At 42.8% G+C, this 11,571-nt stretch overlaps 1 protein-coding gene across 1 annotated transcript in view; it reads right to left on the bottom strand.

Annotated features, from left to right (window-relative positions):
- The window catches only part of FAM160A2 (family with sequence similarity 160, member A2), a 26,553-nt gene extending 17,124 nt beyond the window's left edge, over window positions 1-9,429 (bottom strand). Inside the window, 1 exon segment of the mRNA XM_010839142.1 lies at window positions 9,321-9,429. The gene's annotated coding sequence lies outside the window, so the exon portion shown is untranslated.
- Between the last annotated feature and the right edge of the window lie 2,142 nt (window positions 9,430-11,571).

Here is an 11,571-nt window from a genome sequence, read left to right as displayed (position 1 = left end):
AAAAATAATTTTTTTTTTTTTTTTTTTCCCCCAAAAAGACATAATGGGAAGAGCCAGTCCTAAAGAGCAGGCAGGGCCCACTCATTGATTAATTCAGTGTACATCATACCAGTACTGGGGCACTGTGCTAAGGAAGCACTGGAAATACAAAGATGGATAAAAACAGTTGGGGGAGCATAAACAAAAACTTCAATAAATATTATAAAGAGGTATTTACAAAAATGTCATGAGTGCACTAAGGAAAGAAACTAAATCTGCCTGGAAACTGTAAGAGGATTCCAGAAAAGAGGTGATACCTGATGTAAAACGTTAACAATGAGATACTGGTCACAAGGAGAGCAGAGCAAAAAGTCTTCTTCATATTAAAAACATTATATACAAAAATACAGCACTGTGGAAGAACATAGTAAATTTAAAGAACAGTTGCAAGTTTGGTGTGGCTTAAACACAGACCATTTAGAGAAGAGAGGACAATGTTAAGTTAAAAGGTAAACATGGGTGAAGGTTATAAATATCACTGAATATCATGCTGAGGAGTTTTATTTATGAACACCCTGGAATAAAGGAGCTTTTTAAACAAGAAAATGGTAAGATCAAATTTGCCTTTAAAAATATGTCAGCTAGCAGTACAAGGTAGAGAGAGACTAATGGCAGTAGACAATTTATAAGAATCTGTTTCAATAGTCCATTTTAAAAAAGGAATGTATGAACTAAAGTCATAAGAGCAGAATTAGAAAAGGTAAATCTGAGATTCACCTCTATGTCCCACAGCATGTCCCCTGTGATAATGAAAGTGTTTACACCTATAATATCTGTCACTAATAGCAAGCTCCTTGACAAAAGAGACCATATCATTCATTCTTCTTTGAAATTCCAATGCCAACATAGTAACTGCCATTCAAAAACATTTGTGGAACAAGATGCTGAATTTAAAAATTATAATAGCTAGCACATATTGAGCACTTATATGTGCCAGTCTCCATTCTAAGCACTGCATGTTATTGCTCATTTAAGCCTAATAAAAACCATAGATGTATTATTATCTCCATTTCACACACAAGGAAATCAAAGCCTAGAAAGGTTAAATAGCCAAAGGTACCCAGTTGGTAAGTGGCAAGAATGAGATGCAAATGCAGATAATCAGCCTCCAGATTTAACTTAACCATGAAGTAGAATAAGATCTACCAAATGAATGGAGGATGACAGAAGACCCTAATATGAAGTATAAGAGTCTCAATAAAAGGTAATTCCACTAACAGACTAGGAACACGCAACAAAGGAACTGTGTTTTAGAAGAGAATGAGTACAGTTTTGGACATGTTAAGTTTTTAGACACCGATAAGATATCCACGATGTCCAGAAAGCAAGTAGAAATTATACTCAAGCTCAAGAGTAAAATCACGACTAGAGCTATAAATCCAGGAGTCACCAGCTTATATGTAGTAGATGAAGCTAAGTAAGGGGATGGAATCATCCGAAGAGATCAGTAATCACAAAAGGAGCCAAAGGTGACATCTTGGGGAAAACCAGATTTAAAAAAGCAAAGGAGGAGTCTTTAAAAAAGACTAGTGAAGGTAGCCAGAAATGGAAGGAGAAATCCAAGAAATAACCATAATCAAGAAATCAAGGAAAGGAAGTTTCAGGAAACTGGAGGTTGTCCATAGTGCACAGTCTACAGAGAGATAAAATAATGAAAACTAAAAATAGTCAGTTGATTTTAGCCGGTCAGATGGGGAGCCTCAAGGGCAGTTGTCAAGTGAGGAAAAGAAGTCTGAACAAAGTAACAGGTTGTGGATAAATCAGAAGGGGATACCTGACCAAAAAAAAAAAACAAGTATAGTACTAGTCTGAGAAAAAGAAGTACACCACTTTCTCTGAGAAAGGAAGAAAACAGTAAAATATAAAGGATGAGTGCCACTTCCAGTAAATCTGAAAACAAAAAGAGGAAAGCTAATATCTAATACTACCCCCTACCCAACTACTCTTCCCTCCCTCACTCACCCAAGAGAGTCGGGGTGAGGGAGAGAGCAGAGGGGAGAAAATGGAAGTGCCACAGAATGGATACTCAGTCTGTGTATAACCCCACATGGTTTCCTATAAACCATCAAACACAACCACACTGATTTGGATCACCAGCACGGATGCACTAGAAAAAGTACTTATGCGTCTGTCCTAGTATTTAAGATCCCAAGTAGTCATGGGCTGGAGAAGGCAAAGCCAGCAAGTGCAATTACTGGGAAGAAATCTCCCCTGTTCCTAGACCTGTCATTTGTCACATTCTTAGCCCCGGGATACTGCATCATCCTTTGTCAGTTTCCTTAAACTCTGCCCATGCCTTTGTATATATTTACAAGTTGTTTGTTAGTCTTTGGAATTAGGTTCTGGAAGCTGGAGGCAGTTTAGTTTTGGACACGTTAAAACCTTATTTTGCTGAGAATGGTTGCTTGGCCCTTCTTCAGCTCCCCTGGGGATTCACTGTGAGGTGGTGAGGATGGAAGTGTCAGAGTAGGTTAGATCTCTCCTTTCTGTAAGAGATGACAGCCCATTTATCACTGAATTCTTTCCAAACCTAATTTGTGCCATCTGCTACCTTCAAGGACCCTCACTGATACAACAGCATTACTGGTTACAGAATGTTTCCTCAGACATACCTCATCTGAGGACTGAAAACGAATAGAGGTCCTTAAGGTCCAGCAAGAATAACCCATAGTAGTAAATAAAGCATGAACTCTGGAGTCCCTCAAACAAAGGTTTGAATCTCAACCATTTTCCCACTGCATGACCTTAAATCACACATCAGAGCCTGTTTCCCCATCCACAAATTCCTGATGAAATATATATTGTTACTGTTTTAAGATTTAAATAAGATAACCTATGTAGAAGTCTAGGTGCTCTATAAATGACATTTTCCTTCCCACTTTCGTCTTCCGTCTCTCAGAGATCCTCATCTCTGACAGAAAGGAGAGATCTAACCTACTCTGACACTTCCATCCTCACCACCTCAAACTGAATCCCCAGGGGAGCTGAAGAAGGGCCAAGCAACCAGTCTCAGCAAAGTAAGGTTTTAATGTGTCCAAAACTAAACTGCCTCCAGCTTCCAGAACCTAATTCCATAGACTAACAAACAGCTTCTACCTTGTGATGTACCTGGGGAACCACTTCTGCTCCACTGCTTGACTAACATAAGGCACTAATCACAGACCCAAGGGGAACTGGTCTCCAGGACTTTCCCTCCCTACCCCACCCCCATTTATTTTCAAAGACCTCAAAGAGAAGAACCACACTTAAATCAGTGTCTCAGAACTCAAAAGCTAACACTTAACCTGGACCCTCTTCACCTACTTCAAAAGCCTAAAAGAAAGCCAAGTTCAGTGTTCCTGTCACCTATATAAGACTCCCTCACTCCCTGTTAACCCTGAAAAGTTCAGAACAAGACAAAGAAGAGAATGGAATCACCACCCTATGACTGTGCCTGTTCCTCCCATAGCAAAGTCTACAGAAAAGGAGACCTCTCTTCCCAAATTCACCTACAAGCTCAGTCACAGGGAAAAAAGGAGCTGATCTTTCAGACCTCCCAAATGGCCAGAGCCAAGTACTCACCATAGGGCCCCCAATTCAGACATACAGGCACACTCAGCAAGAGTGTCCACCAACAGCAGGAACAAGGCAGGAAGTGGCTCAGCCCCACTTATGAACCTTTGCCCTGGGTGAGGCAAAGAGAGGGAGAGAGCTGGGGGCAGGGATACACCTGTAACACCTACAGCTGACAGAGAGAGACCAAACAACCTTCTAAGAACAGGTCAGTGAAGTTAAGGCTTCTCATCCCCTTACAAATGTTCTTCCTAGGCTCTGCCTCTTACTGACCTAAGAGGCAGCAATGTGCTGTTACCCTAGATGCTTAAGTGGGAAGATCTGATTAAAACCTCATAGGAATACAAAAGGAAAAAACAAACAAACCCCACCTCATAAGAGCCTACAATCTAGAACTGAGATTACACATATCCTCTCTGCTTGTCTATCGCTCAGCCTATACCTATAAAACAAATGGGATATCAGTGTATGGTCCCAACTCACTCCTCCTCTCCCCAGTACCACCTCTGCTTCTTGCAGGCATCTCCCCACCTGACTCTAGCAGAGCCCTCATAACTCACAACGTGAACTCTATCACATGTTGACTCCCCTTACCAAAGTAAATCCCATGTTGCACATGGCTTTCTCCACCCTCTTTGTGGGAGAGGGTGACAAAGAAGTCAAAGAGGAGGTACAACTGAACCAGATCCTAATGGATGAGGAAAGTTCACTGGGCAGAGAAGAAAAGGCATTCCTAGAAGAGAAAGGAGAAATTACAAAGATTTCAAGGCTTAAAAAAGTAACATGTTTGCTAGGGAGCTGTGAACAATTTATTCAAGCTAGAACACAGAGTGGAGAGTGGTAGGAGATGAGGCTAGTCATGAGTCGAGGCCAAATGATGCCATATTAAGGAATTTGGATGTCATCCTACAGAAGACAAACAGCCAAAAATTTTAAGCATAAAGAGCTCCATTAAATTTGTATTTTTAGAAAGATCATTCCAGGGACGGATTAGAAAAGAGAAAGTCTGATATATATACTACTATGTATAAGATAGATAACTAATGAGAATCTACTCTATGGCACAGGGAACTCTCCTTACTGCTCTATGGTGACCTAAATGGAAAGGAAATTCAAAAAAGATGGGATATATGTATGGCTGATTCATTTTGCTGTATAGGAGAAACTGACACAGCAGTGTAAAGCAAGTATACTCCAGTAAAAAAAAACAAATAAAAATTAAATGACAAAAAAAAAAAAAAAATACGAAGGCAGGAGACTATCAGGGGGAAAAAGTCCAGATAAGAGACAAGAAGGAAGTAAACTAAAGCCTTAATTGCGAAGCTATAACAGAAAAGATGAAGCAAACAGAGAGACTATAAAAGGAAATGTATTAAGATTTTAGTGATTGACTACATAGAGGGGGTAAAGGAGCAGAAAGATGGAAGATGACACTGAAGTCCTTGCCTGGACTGCTATATACCATATGGTAGAAAAGAAGACATTCAAAGCAAAGACAATGAGTCCTGTTTTGAACATGTTAACTATGATATCTGTGAACATATACAGGAGATCACTGAGTAAAATGACCGGAACATAGAGAGAAACTAAGACTAGATACAGAGAAGTAATCATCTAATTATGATATACTTTTACATTTCACATTCTCTCTCTAAATTGAAATTATCTTTTCATGTGTCCACCTCTCCCAATCAGATTGCAAATTCCCTGAGGATACAGAGGACCAGGTCTTATTTATTGACATCTTGTTATCTCATAAAATGTGAGCATCGTAAGGGCAGACTATATGCTGAAGTATCTGCTGAATGAATAAATGAATTCATAAATGAATGAATTTGTCCTCCCAGCACTTAGCAGAGTGCTGGCACACAGCAGAGGTGGAATAAATGGTTACACACAGCACTCCAAACATGTTTCTATCTCTACATTGGCGGGAGCCGGCATATTGCATATTGAGTGCATATTGCATATTGAGTGCATATTGCATATTGCATATTGAGTGCAGCACTTTCACAGCATAATCTTTCAGGATCTGGAATAGCTCAACTGGAAGTCTATCACCGCCAGGAGCCAGCGTGAGGAACTCTGCCCGTGGCAAAGGTCAGGAGGAAGGAGGCTTGGCATACGCAAAGGTGGGATCGAGCCTCAGGAGTACCCCTGGAAATTCTCGAGCATCTATCCCCCAAACCAGAGTCTGCCTACTTTCTGCTTTGTGCTCTCACTTACACCTCTGACTTTACGGGGGGCTGTCCCCCACTACCTCTCTCTGAAAAAAAGAGTTAACTTACAGCTCCAGTTAATAAAGTTCCTGGGTGTGACAGTGTTTCAACCTACAAACTCCTTTGGAAATCCTCTAGCCTGCCTGAATAGGTTTTTCCGGCCACATGTGATTGTTCAGAGCCTCCCAACTGTGAGAGGCAGGAGATGTTCTAAACTGTCTAAACACAGATTCCTTTGAGTAGTTAAAAGATTGATTAGAAATTTTATTGGTGAAGGGTTTTTCACTTGTTGGGCCAATGTTTGCTGCTAAGTCTCCATATCCCTTACCTGCTGTGTCCATGGCAGTGTATTGATTAATATAACTGGTGTAAATAGTAGCTTTAATGTTTGTAACCTTGGACCCTTGAGTTAATTCTTTTTTGTTGTAGCCCACCACACCTTTGCCCTATAGGAATGCAACTTTAATGCTTTTGGAGGGTGGCGCCTGCCTAATCACCTTTAGAGAAAAATAAGTTTTCTGAAGAAAGGGTCTTAAAATGTTAACAGTCCAGGCCAGAAGATGATGCAAATCACCTAAACTTTTGCATATGATAAGTTTGCAGGAAGAAAGCCTGGCTTACTGCATGACTCTACCCCTTCCCCCATTATCCTCTATGCATAACTTAAGGTATAAAAACTACTTCGGAAAATAAAGTGCAGGCCTTGTTCACTGAAACTTGGTCTCCCCATGTCGTTCTTTCTCTCACCTTGTGGCTGAATTATTTCAGCCTCTTTTCCCCACTGAATTTCCTCACTGAGCTATCCTTATTTCAGCCGCTTTTTTCCACTGAATTTCCTCACTGAGCTATCCTTATTTAACCACTCTTTATATCTTTAATTAACGCTTAATTGATCTATTGTTTCCTGATGATCGCCGATGCCGTCTCTCCTTCGAATACCCTGGATCAGACGGGGCTGGACCCCAGCACTACATCATCATCCTCATCTATGTTTCATTTTCTCAGATCTATCATTCAGCTATATATCATAAAGCAAAATCCATTACACTTAAAGCACTACAATTCAACAGAGATTCAGTATAGCAAACAGTAAGCTTACCAACCTAGTGCTTTCTCCAGACGATCAAGAATGCACAGTCCCTAAGAACCCTCTGACATACAACTTGATTGACCTACCATTATCGCAATGTGACCCAGGTATTATGGACAACTGTTCCTGTTTTTGCCACATTATTAAACAAAACCTTCAAACCTATGTCACCCACAAAGTCTCTTTAACCTCTTTTGGAAACAGAACAACTACAAATCTTTTAAAAATTTATTTTGCCAGTATAATGTCCTCCATGTCATCACAACTCTTCTTATAAATCACATGCTTTTTATGCCACATCACCTTCACTCTATGTTACAAACTATTTTCCACCCCAAGTCACCCTCATGAGACCAAATCTTGAGTCCAGACTTTGCCACTTTATCACTGTGATCTCTGGCTCCCCAGTTTGATTCTCCATCTATAAAATAAGAATTCCTGCCCTTACATACTTCACAGGGTAACTATATAATTCCAGCAAAACCTGAGATCACTATGCAATCCATATCAAACAGTAATTCTGAGGAAGCATGTGCAGCATGCTTCCTCAACATAATACAGCAGCCACACCATCCCTCTAAATTTCTGAATTTCATGATCCAGTGGAAATAGATTTTAAAGTTTTTAAAATAGGATCATTACTTTTTATTTTGACAAATAGATCAGTTTTTTAAAACCCATCAATTACTGTCACCACTACTTCATCAGTGAGAGAGCACTTAAACACTAGAAGAATAGGAATGATAATCTAAGAATAAATTTATCTTTATGGAAAACTCATGTTCCATATGTTTTTATTTCTCTCCTTCCACCTTGAATAGATAAAAACTTAACCATGGACTGGCACTGTTTTTAACCCAACGTTTAGGAATCACTGCCCTAAAACTCTTTCATTATACATGTAAGTTTTAAGGGTTCTGTCTAGGTAAGATTGCCAAGGGTTCCACTACCATGAAAATCTGCTAGGTCTTCAGAGAGAAGCAATGAAAACACCACAGGACGGTTGTTTCTGAGGCTCAGATTCTTGAATGGAATGGGGACTTGGGCTGCTCCTAATTCTCAGAGAATGGTCTGTTTTGGGAAGATGAACCTCTTCCTGAGGTTGGGAAGGTATCTGCTCTGTGGCAGACTGTCAGTAGAGAGGGAATTTTAATAGTATGGAAGTGGCAATTATCTGACTGCCAACCCAGCTTTCTACAACATTCAAAATTTTTATGTGCATGTGGGTTGGCAGGGAACATGGGACCTGTAAAACGCTAATAAACTGAACCAATTAACATGTCGTGAAGGGAGGAATGACTTCAAAGGGATAAGAGAAAAACTTTTGAGGGTGGTAGAAATGTTCAGTATCTTGAAAATGGTGATGGTTTCACAGATGTAAACATATGTCAGAACTCATCAAACATGTACATTTTAAATATGAGTACTTTACTGTACATAAATTAGTTTTAATTTAACTGTAAGTCATCCTGTTTGGAAGTCTAAATACAGCGTTGTATGTAACAAGCCATATTATTTTCATGAAAGTAGAATTAGCAACTTTAAGCAGCTAGTCCAATATAGAAGGCAACCGTCAAAGCCCCACAGCTCAGCACAGATAAGGAGCAGCAGTGGAGTAAGGCTGCCCAGAATCAGGTGAAGAGGAAACAAACATAGGCAGTCATAGCCAAAAAAAATCTCTATGAGAGGGAACATCGCCAAGTCTTCAGTCCCAAGAAATAACTTGAGGAAATGAGGAATTCCAACGATGACTCTGTTAAAGAGTACGTCTCAAAAATTATTTTCATTATCATTGTTACTATTGTCCATGACATCTTCATGTTTCGATCCTCCAGAATATGTAGAGCCTATGAAGCAGAAGAGCGAAGTGCACATTTCCACCCAAGCTATCCTAACTCAACCTAAAACTACTGCTCTCACTGGGCAGGACACTCCATTCAGAACCGACCTCTCATCTTTATCTAGGTCTCACAATCCTCGTTCCTCCCTCCATGCCCTGCCCTCAGCTCCCTCCTGATTCACCAGCTACCAGCATGTTCCCGCCTCAGCCCTCTCTATTCTCCCTCCCAGCACAGGCCTCAACCCCTCCTCACTCTGGTCTAGCCAGGGCTGTCCCTCACTCCTGCCCACAGGACCCCCGGCTCCTCACTAAACCGTGTTCACAAGTCCCTTTCACTTGGCCCCTCAGAAAGCATCCCGGCCCTTCATACAACCCAGCTCCTTACTTGCCCACTCACCCGAGGCTCTAATCTTGCTCCCCAACCTTAGACACTCACACCCGGCCCCTCACCACATTCCAGCCCCTCACCCTGTCCCCTCACAAGGAGGGCAGTCACCAAACCCGGTGCCGTCATTCCCCAGTCCCTCATCCCCTCTCGCGCCTCTCCGGGCCCTCTGGCCCTTACTTAGTGTTCACTCACAGAACCCCGACCCTGACCAGGCCCGGTCGCCACCGCGGTGCTAGGTGAGTTCAGGCCGCCATCGCTCCTCAGGCGCACCAGCCGCGCCCCGCCCCGCGCCACACGCAACTCGCGCCCCCGCGCACCACACGTAACCGCCCAGCGACGCACCGCTGGGCAGCGGCGTGCCAGCTCATTGGCTGGACAGGGCCAAAGCCAGAGCGTCGATGCTTGTTTCCTGGCAACGGCCGAGCGCAGGGGCGGGGTCGCCGACGGCATTCCGAGCAAGGAATACCGCCTCTTCCCCCCAGGTTCCGCCCCCTCGCACTTGCAAACCCCGCCTTTCTGAAGGACTCCCGCTTGTCACAGGGGAAGACCTCTGGGGAGGAGGAGGCCCGCGGGGTGGAGGCGGAGCCTGAGGAGGAAAGGTCAAACCAGAGGGCAGAAGGCGGGACCTAAAGAGAGACGTGACTAAAAGAGGCAGGGAAAGGCCGGAGGGCGGGGCTTAGGACAGAGATCCGGATAGAAAGAGTGACAAACGTGGTAGGGGCGGGGTCACAGGTCCTAAAGGAGCTTACAGAGGAAGAGGAGGCGTGGAGGGGGTGGAGCTAACACTGGGGGGGGTAGGTCTAAGGGGAGGAGTTAGCAGGTGAGCTAGACCTGCGGAAAAGCAGAGCCTTAGAGAAGGCAGACAGCGAGCGGTCTAGCTCATTTCTTGCACCACCTGCGGGCTTGGATAGGACCCAGGCGATGACTGCCCTGCGTTGGCTCGCCAACACCTGCTGCCTTTTGATACCTTGAGCACTATCGTTTTCAATCTCTCAAGGAACATGGAGTAAGATCCTCCTTGTCAGGCAGAATTCCAGGTCAATTATAACCAGTCTCTTCCCTTCAGGATCTCAGCCTTTATAGACAATTGCAACGTAGTGTAATTGCCATCAAGGAGCAGTACTCATCACACAACAACACACATCGAGGAGTAGCACTCCTCACACACAAGTCCTATGAGTGTTTAGAGAATGAGGGGAAAGAAGAGCAAAGGGGCCTAGGAAAGCCGTCTAGGAGAAGATGATGTCTGAGCTGTCTTTAGAAACAAGCAAGAGTAAGACTGAGAAATGAAAGTTTCAGATAAGGTCTGCAATTTAGTTGCAAGTATTACATCGATGTTAATTCCCTGGATTTGATCACTGTGCTCTAGCTAAGATGATAACAGGGGAACACGAGTAAGGAGTTTACAAGGACTTTCTGTCCTATTTTTGCAACTTTTTTGTAAGCCTAAAATTAGTTCAAAAGAAAAAGTATTTAAAAAGAAAAAGTAATGGAAGTTTCAGCGGAAAGGATCAGCACATAACAAGGCAAGAAAGAATGGACAAAATGTGGGAGGTACTCTGAAAACTATCATTAGTACAGCTTGTCTGGAGCCTAGGGAACATGCAGAGGAAACACTGTGAGATGAGGTCGAAGACATGGACCAAGCTTTGTAGACCATCTTAAGGAGTTTAGATTTTCATCCTTGGGGTAATAGAGAGCCATAAAAAATGTTATGATCAGATTGATAAGATCCAAATTGGAATAGTAAGGATGTAGAAAAAATGGATACGTGGTTATTAGGTCACCAGGGCTTGATGACTGGATGAATATGAGAAAAAGTAAGAGGAAAGATTAAAAACTGAAGTAGTTTGCCATTTCCTTCTCCAGGGGATCTTCCCAACCCATGGATCCAATCCATGTCTCCTGCATTGGCAGGCAGATTCCTTACCACTGAGCCACCTGGGAAGCAAATACAAGCACTGCTAAGTCACTTCAGTCGTGTCCGACTCTGTGCGACCCCATAAACGGCAGCCCACCAGGCTCCCCCGTCCCTGGGATTCTCCAGGCAAGAACACTGGAGTGGGTTGCCATTTCCTTCTGCAATGCATGAAAGTGAAAAGTGAAAGTGAAATCGCTCAGCCGTGTCCGACTCTCAGCAACCCCATGGACTGCAGCCCACTAGGCTCCTCTGTCCATGGGATTTTCCAGGCAAGAGTACTGGAGTGGAGTGCCATTGCCTTCTCCAAATACAAGCACAGGAAAAACTAAATGATAGGATTAAGAGTCAGGTTAGTGATCACCCTTGGAGAAGCGCTGCCTAGAAGAGGGCAGAGTGGGGCTCTTGATGTGAGTGCCTGTTACATGACTGTGTTCACTCTGTGGAATTCATCAAGCTGTGTACTTAGGAAATATGTACTTTTCTATATGTATGGTCTAGTTACTATGCACTGAGTGCATGATA

Source organism: Bison bison, unplaced genomic scaffold, assembly GCF_000754665.1.
Source record: "Bison bison bison isolate TAMUID 2011002044 unplaced genomic scaffold, Bison_UMD1.0 scf7180017864112, whole genome shotgun sequence".
NCBI classification, from domain to species: domain Eukaryota; kingdom Metazoa; phylum Chordata; class Mammalia; order Artiodactyla; family Bovidae; genus Bison; species Bison bison.
Note: the sequence above shows the minus strand (reverse complement) of the source record. Positions and strands in the feature narration are given on the sequence as shown.